This window comes from Bubalus kerabau, chromosome 1, assembly GCF_029407905.1.
Source record: "Bubalus kerabau isolate K-KA32 ecotype Philippines breed swamp buffalo chromosome 1, PCC_UOA_SB_1v2, whole genome shotgun sequence".
Classification (NCBI taxonomy): domain Eukaryota; kingdom Metazoa; phylum Chordata; class Mammalia; order Artiodactyla; family Bovidae; genus Bubalus; species Bubalus kerabau.
Window position 1 is genome coordinate 17249056 of NC_073624.1, and position 17268 is coordinate 17266323.

At 40.1% G+C, this 17268-nt stretch overlaps 1 pseudogene; it reads left to right on the forward strand.

The window, feature by feature from the left end:
• Positions 1 to 17268, forward strand: part of LOC129657488 (antigen WC1.1-like) — a 60060-nt pseudogene that overhangs the window by 19684 nt on the left and 23108 nt on the right.

Consider the following 17268-nt stretch of genomic DNA (forward strand, 5'->3'; position numbering starts at 1 on the left):
TATATTTTTATATTATCCTTCATGCCATTGAGTTTCCGTTCACATTTTCTGCCTTTTTACTCTCTTTGGTTCTGTTTAGATAGTCTCTACCGCTGTGTTTCACTTCCCAATTCCTTTATTCTGCAATGTCTAGTCTTTTGTGTAATTAATCCAAATAACTGTTCATTCCAATACTATACTTTTCAGTTTCAGAAGTCTCATTTGTTTATTTTTCCTAGTTTTTCTCCCTGTTTATTTTTATGCTTCATTAAGCATATTGATATTAGGGGTTTAAGGACCTCTTCAGTCAATTCAATCATTTCTGTAACTTCTGAAGCTGCTTTAAATGATTGTTTTAAAAATATGTGTTATGTGTTACATTTCTCTCTTTTGGAAATTCTAATAGTATTTTGGTTGAATGTTGGGCATAACTAAGCAGTCCTTTCCCAGGAAGAACTTCAGAAGTAAATAATCAAAACACACCCAGAAATCAGGGAATTGTACTTGGTGAATTAAATAAAGTTTTTTTTCATTGGATTATCTTCATTCAGTTCAAAATGTGTTCCTTTGACGACCAAATGATGAACTTTTATTTTGGTTTTCCTCCTTTAGTTTCAAAACTTCCTTGATCTCACCTTGCCTGCCATATGCCCCAGCTACATCCTACTTCTTCAGCAGTAGCTATCCTTTCTGATTTTCTTTTCCATCCATCTGTATCTTTTAAAATGGTGCTTGCTTGTCTGAAGTGGGAGAAATGAGAAAGAATAGCAGCTTAGGTAGTAGATGGGAGCAGAGGGTGATGTAGTATGCTAACAACTTATTCAACGAGTCTTTCCCACAAATATTTGCATATTGTATCCATATTGAGGCTTTTTCAACTTGAAACTCTTCAAATTATGGCTTGTTTGCTCACTTCCTCTTCCTCTTCCTTCTTCTTCCTCCTTTTTCTAGAATTGTAAAACATTCAACATGCCATCTTCTTTTAGAATTATAAAACATTCATGAAATAAATAAAAGACAATATGATCAATAGAAAGTCATTCTGTGCCTCTGGCCTGGAAGAATTAATATTGTTAACATGCTTATACTTGTAAAGTGATCTACAGATTTAATGCAAGTACTACCTAAATCCTAAAGACATTCTTTATAGAAATAGAGAAAACAATCTTAAAATATGAGCATGTGGTTTAATTTTTATATATTCATGAATTTCCTGTTTTCTTATCATTATTGAATTTTAATTCCATTCCATTATGTTCATGTAAGATACTTGGAATTATTTTAATATTTTTGAGTTTGTTAAGACTTATTTGTAACCTAGCTTGGAGATTATTCCATGTGTGCTTGAGAAGAATGCATGTTTCTGTGGTTAGAATTGGTACAATGATAGCATTAAAATCAATTATTATCAACCCTTAGCATTTTCTATGAGTCCTGTTTGAGAAGAAAAACCTTTAATAGGAGACGATCTGGAAACTGAGCTGTCTGGTAAACTCCAACTGAGAACACACTCTCTCCCAGGTTCTTTGACAAATCCTAGGATTTCAAGAGAGATATCTGGCTGGGACTCTCTATGACTTTCTGAGTTTCCTTAACTCATTTTCTTTCCCACTGAGGTCACTGAAGAAATTCATGGAATATTTTGGCATCAAAAAGTATCAGAAAGACAAGATGTGATGACATAAATGTGAATTAGTGATAGTGTCTATATTTCTTCTCTGGAGCCGTCACCCATCTACAGGTTGGCATGCCCTCATGGATCCAGCCTCAGGACTTTCCCTAACCTAAGTCACTTGAGGACTAGCTCCTGAGAGATAAAACTGGTCAAAATATCAGCCCCACAAGTCCCATGAAAGCTTTCTAAACTTGTTTGGGTGCTAGGTCTCTCATCTCATAGCCCACATCCCTCTGGGTGGCTTCTGTTCTATGTATCTCTATGTTCAATGCCTTCATATTGTACATTATCCTTGGATCTGTAGGTCCTATGCTGCTAAATGAGAAATTCACTTCTCCAACCAATGCTAAAAGATGTGTTTACAGTATTCAGCCATTCCAATAATCTGAATTGGGCTCTGTAGTTTCTAGGCTCCTAGACCTAGGAATTCATATTTCTAACCAGTCTCAAAGTGTCTGTTCTTGGGATTCAGCCATTCCAAACTGACCTTGTAATCTTCCCGGATTTCTCTTCAGAAACCTGCTGATGAAAATTCAATTAGGACACCAACTGTCAAAGACTCTCTACATGCTCCACTGCTAAAAAGAAAAACTTTCACACCACGGCCTGTAATGTGCGGTTTCAAGTCAGTACCATCAACACTCATTGGTTTTGTTGTTTCCTCTTAGGATTTGTGCGTCTGACTGGAGGGGATGGACCCTGCTCAGGGCGAGTAGAAGTGTATTCTGGAGAAGTCTGGACCCCAGTGTCTGATGGGAACTTCACACTTCCCACTGCCCAGGTCATCTGTGCAGAGCTGGGGTGTGGCAAGGCTGTGTCTGTCTTGGGACATGAGCTCTTCAGAGAGTCCAGTGCCCAGGTCTGGGCTGAAGAGTTCAGGTGCGAGGGGGAGGAGCCTGAGCTCTCGGTCTGCCCTAGAGTGCCCTGTCCAGGGGGCACTTGTCACCACAGTGGAGCTGCTCAGGTTGTCTGTTCAGGTGAGATGCAGGTCAGGCCTTTCACCTCTGTGAACACCCTGCTCAGGTGAGAAACTCATGTTACTTTGCTGAAACTCTGTCTTCTTCTACCAGCATACTCAGAAGTCCGGCTCATGACAAACGGCTTTTCTCAGTGTGAGGGGCAGGTGGAGATGAAGATTTCTGGACGATGGAGAGCGCTCTGTGCCTCCCACTGGAGTCTGGCCAATGCCAGTGTTGTCTGTCATCAGCTTGGCTGTGGAGTCGCCATCTCCACCCCCAGAGGACCACACTTGGTGGAAGGAGGTGATCAGCTCCTAACAGCCTGATTTCACTGCTCAGGGGATGAGTCCTTCCTGTGGAGTTGTCCTGTGACTGCCCTGGGAAGTCCTGACTGTTCCCATGGCAACATGGCCTCTGTGATCTGCTCAGGTAAGAGAGAGGAAAGGGCTACTGGTACTCAGGATGCTCCTGGAGTGAAATGTCCCCAGTAGCAGAGAGGGAGGGAAAATGGACTTCGAAAGTTAGACATTTCATGGTGAAATGTCGATCTTCTCATTGTTCATTTATTTTTTCAGATCAGGGCAAGAAATGTGAAGGGGAATAATATATTTTTAAGCAACATTGTTGCTTACATATAATCATAGAAAACAATGTAGGGGCAGAAAGTATAGACCTCAGTAAGAGCCCCAACCCAGAGCAACACAGAGAATGTCCCAGCCCCACAGTCACTGCCGTCCCCAGTAACTGTGTCCTCCCTCCTCTAAAGGGAACATCACTTAGCTAACTTCTGCTAACATAGTGTTTTATCAATGTTTAAACTTTCTATAAAAGGATGCTGTATGTGGCATCTTTTGTATCTAATTTCTAAGCCTCAAAATTATGTTTGGGATTCACACATGATGTTGTTTATTGTAGCACCTATTTTTTATTACTTTAGAGTATCAGTACAGAACCATGTACTGATCCATTAGACTGACAGTAGATATCTGAGCTGTTTCCAGTTCTTGACTATTACAAATATGATGTGACAACTTACCATGACAGTGTCTTTGGACGCAAATATGTGTTACTTATTTTCCATGTTTAACCCTTGGTCTTTTGTTTTCATATTCTTAATCAGATGGTGTCCTTTGATGAACTTATTTCTTAATCTTATGTAAACATAACTTACCAACTTTTTTCTGTACATTTAATGCTTCTTATATACTTTAAAAAAGAATTTTGCCTACTCGAAGGTCTTAAAAACATTCTCTAAGAGTATCTTATGGAAATTTTTATCATTTTCCTCTTGCATATTATTGTGCATTCCTTCTGGGATTGACATCTGTGTAAGATAAGGGTCAGCTTTCATATGGACATCCAACTGACTCAGAATCTTCTTCTGGAAAGACTCTTCCCCACTGCAGTGCTGCCTTCGTCATAAGCAGAAGGGCAAGTATGTCTGTCTTATTTGAGACTCTCTATTCTGTTCCATGTTATCATTTGCCTATCCTTGCTCTAATGCTGTATTTTCTTAATTATGATAACGTCATAGTTGTTGTTCAATTGCTAAGTCATGTCTGACTCCTGGTGACCCCATGTGACTACAGCACACCAGGTTTCCGTGTCCTTCAGTATTTCCCCGAGTTTCAAACTTTGTAGTAAGTCTGAATAATTTTAATTTACAAGAGTTACTTTATATTAACTCCTCTAACATCATTGCTTTTCTTACCAACTGTGCTGGTCGCTCTTGGTTGCTTGTGTTTTGTATGAATTTAGAAATCAGTTTGTCATTTTTCACCAAAAGAAAAGCTTAAGGGTATTTACATTGAGAATAGGCTTAGAAATTTGAGAGGAGACATAGAAATTTGAGGATGATTGACACTGACAATGTTGAACTCCCCAAATCATTGACATAATACATCCCTCCATTCAGTTAGATCTTGAATTTCTCTCAGAGATTTTGCCTGTCTTCTACTAGGTTTTCCCTCAGACAGTCAGTCAGTTCAGTCGCTCAGTCGTGTCCGACTCTTTGCGACCCCTTGAATCGCAGCACGCCAGGCCTCCCTGTCCATCACCAACTCCCGGAGTTCACTCAGACTCACGTCCATCGAGTCAGTGATGCCATCCAGCCATCTCATCCCCTATTGTCCCCTTCTCCTCCTGCCCCCAATCCCTCCCAGCATCAGAGACTTTTCCAATGAGTCAGCTCTTCGCATGAGGTGGCCAAAGTACTGGAGTTTCAGCTTTAGCATCATTCCTTCCAAAGAAATCCCAGGGCTGATCTCCTTCAGAATGGACTGGTTGGATCTCCTTGCAGTCCAAGAGACTCTCAAGAGTCTTCTCCAACACCACAGTTCAAAAGCATGAATTCTTCAGCGCTCAGTTTTCTTCACCGTCCAACTCTCACATCCATACATGACCAATGGAAAAACCATAGCTTTGACTAGATGGACCTTTGTTGGCAAAATAATGTCTCTGCTTTTCAATATGTTATCTAGGTTGGTCATAACTTTTCTTCCAAGGAGTAAGCATCTTTTAATTTCATGGCTGCAGTTACCATCTGCAGTGATTTTGGAGCCCCCCCAAAATAAAGTCAGACACTGTTTCCCCATCTATTTCCCATGAAGTAATGGGACCAGATGCCATGATCTTTGTCTTCTGAATGTTGAGCTTTAAGCCAACTTTTTCACTCTCCAATTTCACTTTCATCAAGAGGATTTTTAGTTCCTCTTCGCTTTCTGCCATAAGGGTGGTGTCATCTGCATATCTGAGGCTATTGATTTTTCTCCCGGCAATCTTAATTCCAGCTTGTGCTTCTTCCAGCCCAGTGTTTCTCATGATGTACTCTGCATAGAAGTTAAATAAGCAGGGTGACAATATACAGCTTTGACATATTCCTTTTCCTATTTTGAACCAGTCTGTTGTTCCATGTCCAGTTTTAACTGTTTCTTCCTGTCCTGCATACAGGTTTCTCAATAGGCAGGTCAGGTGGTCTGGTATTCCCATCTCTTTCAGAATTTTCCACAGTTTATTGTGATCCACATAGTTAAAGGCTTTGGCACAGTCAATAAAGCAGAAATAGATGTTTTTCTGGAACTCTCTTGCTTTTTTGATGATCCAGCGGATGTTGGCAATTTGATCTCTGGTTCCTCTGCCTTTTCTAAAACCAGCTTGAACATCTGGAAGTTCACAGTTCACGTATTGCTGAAGACTGGCTTGGAGAATTTTGAGCATTACTTTACTAGCATGTGAGATGAGTGTAATTGTGCAGTAGTTTGAGCATTCTTTGGCATTGCCCTTCTTTGGGATTGGAATGAAAACTGACCTTTTCAGTCCTGTGGCCACTGCTGCGTTTTCCAAATTTGCTGGCATATTGAGTGCAGCACTTTCACAGCATCATCTTTCAGGATTTGAAATAGCTCAACTGGAATTCCATCACCTTCACTAGCTTTGTTCGTAGTGATGCTTTCTAAGGCCCACTTGACTTCACATTCCAGGTTGTCTGGCTCTAGGTGAGTGATCACACCATTTGATTATCTTGGTCGTGAAGATCTTTTTTGTACAGTTTTTCTGTATATTCCTGCCACCTCTTCTTAATATCTTCTGCTTCTGTTAGGTCTATACCATTTCTGTCCTTTATTTTGCTCATCTTTGCATGAAATGTTCCTTCGGTATCTTTAATTTTCTTGAAGAGATCTCTAGTCTTTCCCATTCTGTTATTTTCCTCTATTTCTTTGCATTGATCACTGAGGAAGGCTTTCTTATCTCTTCTTGGTATTCTTTGGAACTCTGCATTCAGATGCTTATATCTTTTTGAGCTCCCCAAATCATTGACATAATACATCCCTCCATTCAGTTAGATCTTGAATTTCTCTCAGAGATTTTGCCCATCTTCTACTACGTTTTCCCTAGGTATTTTATTTTTGATGTTAAAAGTATTTTTGTGAAAGTGTCCTGGCAATGAATTATCTTTGACTTGTTTTCATCTTTTAATTTTTTTTAAATTTTGATGTAATTGAGACTTATAAAAGTATTGGGAAAATAATATAAAAATTCCCTGATGACCTTTACCTGGATTTCTCAATGTTAGTATAAACATTTTCTTTAATCTCTCTCTCTCTGTCCTTCTTTCTCTGTTCCCCTTCTGCCCCGTTTTTTCCTGAGTATGCAAAATCTTTCTGAATTAAGTTGAAGACATGATGTTCCTTTACCTTTAGGACACTTCTGGAAATTTCCTTACAGAACCAGGGTTCAGTCAAATCTTTAAATGACTTCAGCTCCAGGTAACATCTAATTGCAGCACTGAAAGGCCTGACTGAAAGACTGCCAAACTGAGTCTTTTTCTGATTAATGACCCAAAGTCATAAGCAAAATGAAGTATATATATATTTTCCCTCAGCTACTAAATTTTGCCTTTTCATAATGATCAAATTGCTAACATCCGTTGGATCACAGAAAAAGCAAGAGAGTTCCAGAAAAACATCTACTTCTGCATTATTAACTACACCAAACCTTTGACTATGTGGATCACAACAAACTGTGGAAAATTCTTCAAGAGATGGGAATACCAGACCATCTTACCTACCTTCTGGGAAATCTGTATGCAGGTCAAGAAGCTACAGTTAGAACTGGACATGGAACAACAGACTGTTTCCAAATTGGGAAAGGTGAATGTCAAGGCTGCATATTGTCACCCTGCTTATTTAACTTATATGCAGAGTACATCATGTGAAATGACGGGCTGGATGAATCACAAGTTGGAATCAAGATTGCAAAGAGAAATATCACAAACCTCAGATATGCTAATGACACTACCCTTAAGGCAGAAAGTGAACAGGAACTGAAGAGCCTCCTGATGAAAGTGAAAGAGGAGAGTGAAATAGTTGGCTTAAAACTCAACATTCAAAAAACAAAGATCATGACATCTGGTCCCATCACGTCATGGTAAATAGATGGGGAAACAGTGGAAACAGTGACAGACTTTATTTTTTGGGACTCCAAAATCACTGCAGATGGTGATTGTAGCCATGAAATTAAAAGATGCTTACTCCTTGGAAGAAAAGCTATGACGAACCTAGACAGCATATTAAAAAGCAGAGACATTGGTTTGCCAACAAAGACCCGTCTAGTCAAAGCTACAGTTTTTCCAGTAGTCATGTATGAATGTGAGAGGTGGACCATAAAGAAGGCTGAGTGCTGAAGAACTGATGCATTTGAACCGTGGTGTTGAAGAAGACTCTTGAGAGTCCCTTGGACTGCAAGGAAATCAAACCAGTCAGTCCTAAAGGAAATCAGTCCTGAATATTCATTGGAAGGACTGTTGCTGAAGCTGAAGTTCCAATATTTTGGCCACCTGATGTGAAGAACTGACTCATCTGAAAAGCCTCTAATGCTGGGAATGATTGAAGGCAGGAGAAGGGGACAACAGAGGATGAGATGGTTGGATGGCATCAGTGACTCGATGAATATGAGTTTGAGCAAGCTCCGGGAGTTGGTGATGGACAGCAAAGCCTGGTATGCTGCAGTCCATGGGTTCGCAAAGAGGCGGACATGACTGAGTCACTGAACTAAGTTTTGGGGGAAAATCTGCTATACAACAATATAACCAGAACCTGAATTTCTAATCTGAAGAATATCCTCTGATCTTACATTTTGATGTTGGTGCCTTATGCTGAGCTAATGTGTGGCTACACTTATTCTTTAGTTCTTAGTTTCTGGTAACAAGTTTTTGTGCTCTAGAAGTATTTGGTTTTTGTTATCATTTCTCTACAAAGATACACATTTTGTCAGTGCTTAATTCCACAAGCACTTTAATCATGGCTATTTAAATTCTCTGTCAGATAACTCTAGCAGCTGAAAACCCTGGGAAGTTCTTTCTAGTATCTCCTTTTTCCTTTCTGTTTTTCATGAGATCTATTTTATATATGTTTGTTTTAAAGATAGATATTGAAGAAATTGCAGAACTCCTTCAGAAATAATTTTGTTTTGCTTCTACTTAGGTGTAGATTTGGGCTTCCCTGGTGGCTTAGACAGTAAAGCATCAAAGCTGGAGACGTGGGTTACATCCTTGGGTTTGGAAGATCCCCTAGAGGAGGGTGTGGCAACCCACTCCAGTATTCTTGCCTGGAGAATCAGCATGGACAGAGGGGCCTGGAGGGCTACAGTCCATAGGGTTGCAAAGAGTCAGACAAGACTGAGTGACTAAGCACAGCTCAGGGATAGATTTAGTGATAAAACATCCTACTTAACTCATTCTTACAGCAACACTTGGGTTAAAACAGAAATTGTGGTACTGTCAAAAGCAGAACTCTCCTTGGAGAAGGTGAACACTAAGATTATGATAACTTTACTTCTGGGTCACAACTTTCATCTTAGGCTCCATCACTAGGTCATTATTTCCTTTAGCAGTTTCTTGTTATTCAACCCTTCCAGACTTCTGATCATTGCTGTTTCTGCAGGAAATCACACCCAGGTGCTGCCGCAGTGCAACGACTCCATATCTGAACCAGCAGGCTCTACGGCCTCAGAGGAGAGCGTCCCCTACTGCTCAGGTAAGGGTCCCACAGGGCAGAGGACCCTTCTCAACCCCTGGGGTCACCGCCCCATTGTCCCATTTCTCTTTCCTCAGACAGCAGACAGCTCCGCCTGGTGGATGGAGGAGGTCTCTGTGCCGGGAGAGTGGAGATCTTTGACCGGAGCTCCTGGGGCACCATCTGTGATGACCACTGGGACCTGGACGATGCCCGTGTGGTGTGCAGGCAGCTGGGCTGTGGAGAAGCCCTTAGTGCCACGGGGTCTGCTCACTTTGGGGCAGGATCAGGGCCCATCTGGCTGGACGACCTGAACTGCATAGGAAAGGAGTCCCACGTGTGGAGGTGCCCTTCCCGGGGCTGGGGGCAGCACGACTGCAGACACAAGCAGGACGCGGGGGTCATCTGCTCAGGTCTGCGCTGCACACTGTCCACAGGCTGGGAGAGGGGTGGGGCCCTGGAGGACAGGGATCTGAGCCCTGAGGGAGAGATACAGAAAGGACCAGAGAAGGAGGCTTCCTTCCATGAAGACTGTCTTTCCAGAAGATACGAAGATGAGGTGCTTTCACTTTCTCCTGCAGCAGCTGAGGTTCTAGTCCTTTCTTTTCAGCAGTGTTTCCTGGCAGAGCCTTTTCTCACAGGTTTTCTTGAAAGCAGGGCTCTCTCTCGAGTTACATACAAAAAATTTAAACCCACAGTACTAGTTTTCATTTGCTTAGTTAACAACATACCAACTAGTGGTTTAAAACAATATGTGTTTATTGCCTTACTTCTGTAGCTTAGATGTCCAGCAGGGATCTCACTGGGCTGGGGTCAAGGCTTTAGCAGTGTTGCATCACTTTTGCGGCTTTAGGGGTGAATCTGTTTCTTGTCTTTTCAAGCTTCTAGAAACTGCCTACATTCTTTGGTTCATAGCCCCCTTCATTCATTTTCAGATCAGCAATGCTGCCTGTCTTCAACCATTATCCAGAGTCACATCTCTCTCTCTAACCAGAGCTAAGAAAAGTATTCTACTTTTAAAGACAGTGGGTCTAAGGATGTGGTTAGACTCGGCTCACATTGTTAATACAATATTCTAGCTTAAACTCACCATCCCACGGTCCTTACCTTAATCACATTTGTAAATCCCTCTTGTCAGATATGGTAACAGATTCACAAGTTGCAGAGATTGGGATGTCGGCATTCTGGGGTTAATTATTCTGCCTATCTCCCCAGTATCCACATCACATCACTTTGACATACTCTAAAGATTTTGTCAGGAAGCAGGATTCAGCTTCCCTCCCTCACTAGCACCCGCAAAGTTTGGTCTTCCTCTCAGTTCATATCCACTACACCATTGTGGTAGAAATAGAAAGACAGACACAAATGGACAAAGTCAGTTAAAAGGGAGGCGATGTCAGTCTTGTCATCTAGTGGGTATCTCTTTAACAAGGTCAGATGAATGTTCACTATTTCTAGAAGAAAGGAAAACCTAGAACATCCAGCAAAGTTTTTCCTGTGTCCTATCTCTCCCCTTTCAACTTTAGAGTTCCTAGCCCTCAGGATGGTGAGCGAGGACCCACCATGTGCTGGGTGGCTGGAAGTTTTCTACAATGGGACCTGGGGTAGTGTCTGCCACAGCCCCATGGAAGACATCACTGTGTCCATGATCTGCAGACAGCTTGGCTGTGGGGACACTGTAACCTTCAACTCTTCTCTTGGTCTCAGAAAAGGTTCTAGACCCCTATGGGTGGATGGAATCCGCTGTTGGAAAACTGACACCTCTCTCTGGCAGTGTCCTTCTGACCCTTGGAATTACACTTCATGCTCTCCAAAGGAGGAAGCCTATATTTCCTGTGCAGGTGACTCACTGTATGTTTCTGTGTGTCTGTTTCAATCCCTGTAGGATGCAGTGAGATTTGGTATTTTAAAATCTAAGTGATATTTTAGTAATCTAAGTTTAATTTGGGTCCACAAAAATGACATTAAGTAAAAATGTTAGTCACTCAGTCATGTCTGACCCTTTGCGACTCCGTGGACTGTATAGCCTGCCAAGTTCCTCTGTCCATGGAATTCTCCAGGCAAGAATACTGGAATGGGTTGCCATTCCCTTCTCCAGGGGATCATCCTGACCTCAGGTATCAAAATCGGTCTTCCACATTGCAGATTCTTTACCATTTGAGCCACCAGAGAAACCTAAATGAGGTAAGGATGGAACTAATTTAATTCACATATTCCAACCTTGATTGTTACAATTTTTGAGATGTAATTCTTGTAACATTGTACTAGTCCTAAGTGTACAACATAGTATTTACGTATTTGTACATATTGGTAAATAATCACCACATGTATAGTAATATTCATCACAACATGTAGTTACAATTTTTTTTTCTTATGATGAGAACTTTAAGATGTATTTTCCTACCTACTCTCAAGTATAAAGTACAGGGTTAACTGTAGCCACCATGCTGTACATTACATCCTCATGACATTAATTTTAGACCTGGAAATTTGTATCTTTTGGCTACCTTCACCCATCCCATTTTGACTACATTGACCCTCTGGAAACCACCAAACTGTTCTTTGCATCTCTGAACTCATTCTTCTGTTTTTTTTTTTTTTTTTTTTTTTTTTTTTTTAATAATGCACATGTAAATAAGACTAAATGGTATTTTTCTTTCTCTATCTGATTTAGTTCATTTAGCATAAGGCCCTCAAGTTCCATCCATGTTGCAAATGACAAGATTTTCTTCTTTTTTATGGCTGGATATATGTACATAGCAAATTTTATTTATCCATTCATCCATCAAAAAAGGCTTAATGTTGTTTGGCTATTTTAAATAATTCTGCAATGAACATTGGGTTGCACATATCTTTTTAAGTTAGTGTTTTTATTTTCTTCAGATAAATACCCCGAAGTGAAATTACTACCTCACATGGCAGTTTTATTTTTAGGTCTGAGTTTCTATTGAGGAACCTTAATACTGTTTTCCATGGTGGCTGCACCAACTTATCTTTCCCCCAACTGTGCACAAGCTTTCTCTTCTCACCACAGTCTCAAAAATTCTCGTTATTTCTTGTCTTTTTGATAAAAACAACTCTATGAGGTGATATCTCATTGTGGTTTTGATTTGCATTTTCCTGATGATTAGTAATGTTGTATATCTTTTCATAAACCTTTTCATGAACAACTGTATGTTTTCTCTGAAAAAAATATCTACTCAGGTCCTCTGCCTATTTTTAAATGAGACTGTATTCTTTTGCTATTGGGTTGTATGAGTTCTTTATGTATTCCACATATTAACCCATATCAGAAATAGATTTTTCAAATATTTTCTCCGATACTATAGATTGTCTTTCCATTAAAAAAAAATATTTTTCACCACAATATCTTTGCCCTTTATTTATATATTTACCAACCTGCATGCCCTACTGGATCTTAGTTCCCCAAACAGAGAATTAATCTGGGCCATGGCAGTGACAGCACTGAGTCCTGACCACTGGACTGCCCGGCGAGTTCCTCATTTTGCTGATGGTGTCCTTTGTTGTGCAGAAGCTTTTTAGTTTTATGTCGTCCCACTTAGTTAGTTTTCCTCTTGTTGCCTAATCCAAAAAGCCACCACCCAAACTGATGTCTATAACTTTTTCTTCCAGGACTTTTATGACTGCAGGACTTATGATTAAGTCTTTGATCCATTTTGAATTAATTTCTGTGAATGCTACGAGAGAGTGGTCCAGTTTTATTTTTTGCATGTAGCTGTCCAGCTTTCCCAACACCATGTATTGAAGAGAATGTCTTTTTGGCATTGCCTATTCCTAGTTCCTCTGTCAAAAATTAATTAACTGTATGTATTTGGGTTTATTTCTGGGCTCTCTATTCTAGTCTGTTGATCTCTGCACCCATTTTTATATCAACACTATACTATTTTGCTTAATACAGCTTTGAAATATAGTTTTAAATCAGGAAACATGGCACCTCCAATATTGTTCTTCTTTCTCAAGAATGCTTTGGCTTTGTGGTTCCATACAAATTTTAGGATTGTTTGTTCCATGTCTGTGAAAATTTCCTTTGGAATTTTGATAACAAAATCCACTATCTTTCATCAGTGTCTTAGAGTTTCAGTGTACAGGACTATCACCTCTTTTAAGGTTAATTTGTTCCTAATAATTTATCAGTTTTTTGTTCAACTGTAAATAGAACCGTTTTCTTAATTTTTCCTTATGGCAATTTGTTATTAGCGTATAGAAATGCAACTGATTTTTGTATATGAAGTTTGTATCTTGCGACTTCACTGAGTGTATTAGTTCTAACAGATTTTGGTGGGGACTTTAGGGTTTTCTATATATAATATGAAATCTCCAAATAGCATCAGTTTTGCCTTTTCCTTTCAGATTTGTGTGTCCTTATTTTTTTTCCTTGCCGGATTGTTTTGGCTAGGAATACCAAAACTATTTTGAATAAAAGTGGTGATTAGGCATCTTTGTCTTGCATCTGATCTCAGAGAAAAGATATTCAGCTTTTTACTGCTGAGTATGAGGTTAGCTGTGAGTTTGTCATATGGTCTTTATTATATTGAGATATAATCCCTCTATATCTACTTTATAGAGGTTTTTAAAATCAGAAATGGATGTTAATGTTTTCAAATGTTTTTTCCACATCTACTGAGTGGATATGATTTTAATTTTCATTTTGTTTATTTGGTGTATCACATTGATTAATCTGTGAATATTGAATCATCCTTGCATCCTTTGGAACAAATCTCACTTGATCATCATGCATGATCCTTTGGATGCATTATTGATTTATGTTTTTTAATATTTTGTTGAGGATTTTTGTCCCTCTGTTTATCAGAGATATTTCTTGTCTCGTTTTGATATCAGAACCTTGTTGGCCTCATAAAATGAGTTTGGCAGTGTTCTTTTCTTCCGCTTTTTGAAAAGTCTGAGAAGGTTCCACTACTTAATACCATTGCACTGGGAGTTGGGATTTCAACAGCAAGTGCTGAATGAAGTAAATAAATGTTGGGGGGTGACAGATATTCAAACCAAAGTGCTTATTCCCTGCAACATTTCTCTCTCTCTCTCTTTCCTACACACAAACACACACACCCCATTCAGATATATCATGAATGATATGCTGGGTATTTCCTGAGAGAATGTGGTGATAGATATTTCAAAAACATATATTTACCACTCCTTGCCTCTCTTGCCTCATCTCTCTGTCTTTTCCACTTGAAGGCTAAAGAAGCATTAAACTATTAAATCTTTTATTGATGATATTTTTCCTACAGTAAAGCACCAGAAAGTGGGAGGTGGTTAAGTCTCTGACTCTGAAAGTGAATAACCACCTCGCAGAGATCCTGCCATCACTTTCTCACAGGATCTCTGTATAGTTTGGATAGGAGGTTTGATAGGATTATGTCGAAAGAATACATTAATTCTGACATTTTTTAACAGGTACATTTTACACTTATGTATATTTCTTTCAGTTTCAGTTTTTTGTGCCTTTTTCTTGGTGTTTTGTTTGTCATTTCTGTTTCCTCTGATTACTTAGCTTTCTCAGTATATCTATTTGAGTCTATTGCAGACAGTTTTACTTTCAGTTCAGTTTAGTCACTCAGTCATGTCCAACTCTTTGTAACCCTATGGACTGCAGCACACCAGGCCTCCCTGTCCACCACCAGCTCCCGGGGTTTGCTCAAACTCATGTCCAATGAGTCAGTGATGCCATTCAATCATCTCATCCTCTTTTGTCCCCTTATCTTCCCACTTTCAATCTTTCCCAACATCAGGGTCTTTACCAATGAGTCAGTTCTTCGCATCAGGTGACCAAAGTATTGGAGTTTCAGCTTCAGCATCAGTCCTTCCAATGAATATTCAGGACTGATTTCCTTTAGGATGGACTGGTTTGAACTCCTTGCAGTCCAAGGGACTCTCAAGAGCCTTCTCCAACACTACAGTTCAAAAGCATCAATTCTTTGGTGCTCAGCTTTCTTTATAGTCCAACTCTCACATCCATACAAGACTACTGGAAAAACTATAGCCTTGATTAGACGGACCTTTGTTGGCAAAGTAATGTCTCTGCTTTGTAACATGCTGTCTAGGTTGGTCATAACTTTTCTTCCAAGGAATAAGCATCTTTTAATTTCATGGCTGCAGTCACCATCTGCAGTGATTTTGGAGCCCCCAAAATAAAGTCTGTCACTGTTTCCATTGTTTCCCCATTTATTTCCCGTGAAGTTATGAGACCAGATGCCATGATCTTAGTTTTCTGAATGTTGAGTTTTAAGCCAACTTTTTCACTCTCCTCTTTCACTTTCATCAAGAGGCTCTTTAGTTCTTCTTCACTTTCTGCCATAAATGTGGTGTCATCTGAATATCTGAGGTTATTGATATTTCTCCCAGCAATCTTGATTCCAGCATGTGCTTCATCCAGCCCAGCATTTCTCATGATGTACTCTGCATATAAATTAAATAAGCAGGGTGACAATATACAGCCTTGATGTATTTCTTTCCGTATTAGGAACCAGTCTGTTGTATCATGTCCAATTCTAACTGTTGCTTCCTGACCTGCATATAGGTTTCTCAAGAGGCAGGTCAGATGGTCTTGTATTCCCATCTCTTTCAGAATTTTCCACAGTTTGTTGTGATCCACACAGTCAAAGCTTTGGCATAGTCAATAAAACAGAAACAGATGTTTTTTTGGAACTCTCTGGCTTTTTCGATGATCCAGTGGATGTTGGCAATTTGATCTCTGGTTCCTCTGCCTTTTCTAAAACCGGCTTGAATATCTGGAAGTTCATGGTTCATGTACTGTCGAAGCTTAGATTGGAGAATTTTCAGCATTACTTTGCTAGTGCATGAGATGAGTGCAATTGTGTGGTAGTTTAAACATTTTTAGACATTGCCTTTCTTTGGGATTGGAATGAAAACTGACCCTTTCCAGTCCTGTGGCCACCGCTGAGTCTTCAAATTTGCTGGCATATTGAGTGTAGCGCTTTCACAGCATCATCTTTTAGGATTTGAAATAGCTCAACTGGAATTCCATCACCTCCACTAGCTTTGTTTGTAGTGATGCTTCCTAAGGCCCACTTGACTTCACATTCCAGGATGTCTGGCTCTAGGTCAGTGATCATACTATCGTGATTATCTGGGTCATGAAGATCTTTTTTGTATATTTCTTCTGTGTATTCTTGCCACCTCTTCTTAATATCTTGTGCTTCTGTTAGGTCCATACTATTTCTGTCCTTTATCGAGCCCATCTTTGCATGAAATATTCCCTTGGTAGCTCTAATTTTCTCGAAGAGATCTCTAGTCTTTTGCATTCTATTGCTTTCCTCTATTTCTTTGCACTGGTCACTGAGGAAGGCTTTCTTATCTTTCTGCCGGGAGCCAGCATGAGGAACTCCGCCTGTGGCAAAGGTCATGAGGAAGGAGGCTCAGCATACGCAAAGGCGGGATCAAGCCTCAGGAGTCCCCCTGGAAATTCTTGAGCATCTACCCCCAAAACCAGAGTCTGCCTACTTTCTGCTTTGTGCTCTCACCTCCACCTCTGACTTTATCGGGGGCTGTCCCCCACTACCTCTCTCTGAAAAAAGAGTTAACTTACAGCTCCAGTTAATAAAGTTCCTGGGTGTGATAGTGTTTCAACCTACAAACTCCTTTGGAAGTCCTCTAGCCTGCCTGAATGGGTTTTTCCGGCCACATGTGACTGTTCAGAGCCTCCCAACTGTGAGAGGCATGAGATGTTCTAAACTGTCTAAATACAGATTCCTTTGAGCTGTTAAAAGATTGATTAGAAATTGTATTGGTGAAGGGTTTTTCACTTTTTGGGCCAATGTTTGCTGCTAAGCTTCCATATCCCTTACCTGCTGTGTCCCTGGCAGTGTATTGATTAATATAATTGGTGTAAGTAGTAGCTATAATGTTTGTAACCTTGGACCCTTGAGTTAATTCTTTTTCTTGTTATAGCCCACCACACCTTTGCCCTGTAGGAATGCAACTTTATCTAATGCTTTTGGAGGGTGGTGCCTGACTAATCACCTTTAGAGAAAAATCAGTTTTCTGAAGAAAGGGTCTTAAAATGTTAACAGGCCTCCAGGCCAGAAGATGATGCAAATCACCTAAACTTTTACATATGATAAGTTTGCAGGAAGAAAGCCTG